Source organism: Salmo salar, chromosome ssa23, assembly GCF_905237065.1.
Source record: "Salmo salar chromosome ssa23, Ssal_v3.1, whole genome shotgun sequence".
NCBI lineage: Eukaryota > Metazoa > Chordata > Actinopteri > Salmoniformes > Salmonidae > Salmo > Salmo salar.
In genome coordinates, this window is record NC_059464.1 from 3,705,465 (window position 1) to 3,710,957 (window position 5,493).

The 5,493-nt window shown below is 40.1% G+C and overlaps 1 long non-coding RNA gene across 1 annotated transcript; it reads left to right on the forward strand.

Moving 5' to 3' along the window:
* The first annotated feature begins 686 nt into the window (after positions 1–686).
* LOC123729850 (uncharacterized) lies at positions 687–5,230 on the forward strand. The gene is made up of 2 exons (XR_006761520.1): positions 687–1,699; positions 5,048–5,230. It is a non-coding gene; the product is annotated as an uncharacterized lncRNA (long non-coding RNA).
* The last annotated feature ends 263 nt before the right edge of the window (positions 5,231–5,493 follow it).

The window sequence follows — 5,493 nt, forward strand, 5'->3', positions numbered from 1 at the left end:
TTGATGCAGAAAATCTGGACATCTCTTACCAACTGGGGTAGCCACAGTGAAGAAACTACCCCAGAATCAAACATTGACCCAAAATTGTGAAAATCAATAAAAAATGGCTGGTATAATTGGGCTCAGTGGGCCAGCCAAAAAGTATACACATAGTATAACAGAATATAACCATGTACTCAATGTAACAGTTGCTGATTGATAAATTATGTTAGACCTTCTGAATATCTGTTCGCCTAGACATGTATGTGACATAGGGTTTGTCCTTAATCCTCTAACAGGTTTTTCACTTATGTCAAAAATAGTTGTTAGAGAGGTGTCTGCGAGGGAGGGCAATATGTATACGTATCATATTGAGAATGACATTATAAGGGTTTAGGATGTTTAGTTTATTGTTTTTCTTGTTTTTCTTGTATTCAACTGAGATATCCTCGGGCAAGGCTAAGAAATGCACATGCTTTAACCTCCCTGGGCAAGGTGGGACACCATTCAAACAGTTTTAGAAACTTTAGAGTGTTTTCTATCCAAATCTACGAATTATATGCATATTCTCGTTTCTGGGCAAGAGTAGTAACCAGTTTAAATTGGGTACGTTTTTTATCCGGCCGTGCAAATACTGCCCCCTAGCCCCAACAGGTTTTAACACTATATGTGAAAGGAGATGTTTGGTCTTGACTCACCAGTGTGAATGAGAAACTGGAGCTAAGGTTGTTAAAATGGATTAGAGGTAGATTGCCTCAATTGCGTTACAGAAGGTGCTCCAATTCTCATTTATACTAAAACAATTTGTTGTGTGGAACTGTGAAAGTTCCATAGGGGGGGATTATGTTAGAGAATTTCCAGTCATCTGGTGATTTTCAGTACCTATACTGTTTTCTTTGAAGTAGAATGTAGAATCGATATAAGGTTAGATATTATACAGTACATGTGTAAGCAGAATGAAGGCTGAGCCCATGTGAGTGTACAAAGCTGGATCAACTTCGAGTTAACCATTAGACATGTAAAAAACTGAATGTTAGCAGAATCCTTGTGGATGAGGCATGGTAGACCAACACAAGACGTGACTGGTCTGGGCCATATCTGATCTTGTGAAGGCTACTGGACATACACATGGGTTAATCATACATAGACAAGAACTTGTGAACTTGAGCACATTAACTTGTGAAGACCTTTGCACAGGATCATTAGCTAATCAGTTATAGGCACCATTAGACCTGCAGTAGGAGTGTGCATGTCTGTTTGTCACGCCACCAATAGAATCTATGTCCTAATGTCTGAGCCAATAAGAAAAGCAACAAGATTAGGGTGGCCAAGGCTAGAAGGTATCAATCATTTACATAAAAGTGGGGTGACGATGTTACGTAAGGGTAAGACTGTGTAAAAGCAGAGTACTAAGAATGGAGAGTCAGTTCTTCCATGGAATTGCTCGGGATTGTTACTTTTTGTACGAAAGTTTATTTGAATTCACAAGCTCCGGTATCTGAGAAATATTTGATTCAATATTTCCACGACACTTCCTGAGTGGTTTGACGGCTGCGTGGTCCCATGTGGTTTATGCTTGCGTACTATTGTTTGTACAGATGAACATGGTACCTTCAGGCGTTTGGAAATTGCTCCCAAGGATGAAACAGACTTGTGGAGGTCTTGGCTGATTTCTTTTGATTTTCCCATGATGTCAAGCAAAGAGCCACTGAGTTTGAAGGTAGGCCTTGAAATACATCCACAGGTACACCTCCAATTGACTCAAATGATGTCAATCAGCCTATCAGAAGCTTCTAAAGCCATGACATCATTTTCTGGAATTTTCCACGCTGTTTATAGTCACAGTCAACTTAGTGTATGTCAACTTCTGACCCACTGGAATCGTAATTTAGCCGATGCTCTTATCCAAAGCAACTTACAGGAACTTAGGGTTAAGGGCACATCAACACATTTTTCATCTAGTCAGTCCAGAGATTCGAATCAGCAGCCTTTCGGTTAATATCCTTACACTCTTAACAGCTAGGCTAACTGCCACGTTCTTCTTCTTCAAGGTCAGAAATAAAGACCTGCTATGGTCTCACTCCCACTTTCTTTTAACAGTTCCAAAAATCAGAACGGTTCATAGCAAAAACTGTTTTAGTCACTCAGGCTCCTTGGTCTTGGAACTCTCTCCAGACCATTTTGAAACTCCAGGATATTGTCTAAAATGTTGATTGACTCTCATGTTAATGAGGAATGTGATTGTCACCACCAATTTCATAAGGTGGCACACACAGTTGAACAGGGAAGTTTACATACACCTTAGCCAAATACATTTAAACTCAGTTTTTCACTATTCCTGACATTTAATCCTATTAAAAATTCCGTCTTAGGTCAGTTAGGATCACCACTTTATTTTAAGAATGTGAAATGTCAGAATAATAGTAGAGAGAATGATTTATTTCAGCTTTTCTTTCTTTCATCACATTCCCAGTGGATCAGAAGATTACATACACTCAATTAGTATTTTGTAGCATTGCCTTTCAATTGCTTAACTTGGGTCAAATGTTTCGGGTAGCCTTCCACAAGCTTCCCACAATAAGTTAGGTGAATTTTGGCTCATTCCTCCTGACAGAGCTGGTGTAACTGAGTCAGGTTTGTAGGCCTCCTTGCTCGCACACGCTTTTTAAGTTCTGCCCAAAGAATTTCTATAGGATTGAGGTCAGGTCTTTGTGATGGCCACAACTTTGGAAGTATGCTTGGAGTCATTGTCCATTTGGAAGACCCATTTGTGACCAAGCTTTAACTTCCTGACTGATGTCGCTTCAATATATCCACATCATTTTCCTACCTCATGATGCCATCTATTTTGTGAAGTGCACCAGTGCCTCCTCGCAGCAAAGCACCCTAACATGATACTGCCACCCCCGTGCTTCACGGTTGGGATGCTGTTCTTCGGCTTGCAAGCCTCCCCCTTTTACCTCCAAACATAGCGATTGTCATTATGGCCAAACAGTTCTATTTTTGTTTCATCAGACCAGAGGACATTTCTCCAAAAAGTACGATCTTTGTCCCGATGTGTAGTTGCAAAGCGTAGTCTGGCTTTTTTTATGGAGGTTTTGGAGCAGTGGCATCTTCTTTGCTGAGCGGCCTTTCAGGATATGTCGATATAGGACTCGTTTTACTGTGGATATAGATACTTTTGTACCTGTTTCCTCCAGCATCTTCACAAGGTCCTTTGCTGTTGTTCTGGGATTGATTTGCACTTTTCGTGTTTATACTTGCATATTATTGTTTGTACAGATGAATGTGGTACCTTCAGGCATTTGGAAATTTCTCCCAAGGATGAAGCAGACTTGTGGAGGTCTACAATTTTCTTTCTGAGGTCTTGGCTGGTTTCTTTTGATTTTCCCATGATGTCAAGCAAAGAGGCACTGAGTTTCAAGGTAGGCCCTCAAGTACATCCACAGGTACACCTCAAATTGACTCAAATTATGTCAATTAGCCTATCAGAGGCTTCTAAAGCCATGACATAATTTTCGGGAATTTTCCAAGTTGTTTAAAGGCACAGTCAACTTAGTGTATGTAAACTTCTGACCCATTGGAATTGTGATACAGTGAATTATAAGTGAAATAATCTGTCTGTAAACAATTGTTGGAAAAATTTGTGTCATGCACAAAGTAGATGTCCTAACCGACTTGCCAAAACTATAGTTTAACTTCTTCGAGTGGTTGAAAAAACTAGTTTTAATGACTCCGACTTAAGTGTATGTAAACTTCCGACTTCAACTGTATGATTGATTTTCTCTATGATGTCTCTGTATGTAATTGTAATGTGTGTGTGTCTATGTCTATAATTTGCTTAAGGTGTGTTTATGTCTGTAAATTGTTGTCTGAGATTTGTCTGAAACTTTGTTCCCCCCTGCTGCTAACTTGGTTGGACCAGGTCTCTTCTGAAAAATTTATTTTATCTCAATGAGAGTACCTGGATAAATAAAGGTTAAATTAAAGATGAATAATTATAAATAAATACAAATACTGAACCCATAAAATACCTTTCCTAGTTAATGTGCAGCCTAAAGATGGTGTGACCCTACTCTGCTCTCTGCTGGTGAGAAATCAGAATTGCATTTTGGTGAATGTGACATCTCATGGGCCTCATTTATAAACGTTGAGTAGGCACAAAATATATTTTTTAAACAAACTTGATGGGAGAATGTGCGGTCCTCCATGGACACTTTGACCCATACGTACGCACATAACTTGGAGAAATGAGAAACTGTGACTCCGATGGCAGAAGGAGGAAACTCGAGAAACGCTTTGAAAATGACACCATTGTGTAGAATAAATTGAAATATTACCTCTCACGTATTATATATGAAGAATTACCTTGAGTGCACACACAAAAAAAAACATGATTTAGGATAATAAATACAAATGAAGAGATCTGTTTTTGCAAAAGAACCCCTTAAATATGTTGTACAGTTTAATCGGGAATCATATTTAATTGGATCTGTAATTATTAAACAATACCTGCATGTTATGAAATGTATTCTCATAAATAATAAGGTGAACATTGAGAGAAATTACGTTTAAACTGATGCTGTTTTCGATGCCTCAGTCGGGCAGATACGAGTGCACAGTTTCATATATTGTATTCACATGTTCGTTGCACAGAACTGTCAATGTGATAATGGCCCTGTCATTGTCAGTTACAATCAGGGTAATTACCACACCTGAAGGTGTTATGCAATTGGGAAGCTTTGACAATAAAATGGGTGGGTATAAATAGGCATGCAATTACAATGCATAATGACGCACAATGGCTGCTTTGGCAGTGTTGGAAGATTTGGCGAATTGAAGAATTTGGAGAGAGCGAATTTTCAGAGACCAGCAATATTTACTTTCCAATGATGATGAGTGGCTTATTAGCCGGTTCCGATTACCAAGAGCTGTTCTCTTGGATCTCTGTGCTGTAGTGGGCCCAGCTTTACAGAGAAGCACCCGCAGAAACCAAGCCGTGCCTGTCCCACTTCAAGTCCTTGGCAACCTCGTTAATAGCGTCGATGGTGTCTCTTTGCATTTGCAGGATTACATCTGTGAGGACACGATTGCTGGAGGGTTGTGATGCACGAGGTGCAGTGGAGACGCTGGGGCTGGGAGCACTCAGGTCCTGCTCAGCTGCAGCACCACTGACCTGGCTGGAACACGCAGCGACTAAAAACAATAGAAAATGTCACTATTGTTTGTGTAAATAAATGTTTAAACACAACTTCAAGGCATTTGGTTTACTCTTTTCAAACGACTAAATACTAATTACATACCTGGATCATCCGGTGCGTGTGCGTGTGCGTGTCCCCCTCCACCTCCGTCACTACTCCACTCAGGAGGGATTCCCCTATTTATGAGATGAGGTCCGACATAAAAGTGGCTATGCATAGCTATGCGCCTTTTAGCCTCCACTTTTATGTCAGACCACGTCTTTTTTATTTCTGAGAGGGTTTGACCTTCTGAGCCAGCAGCATTCACAGCGTC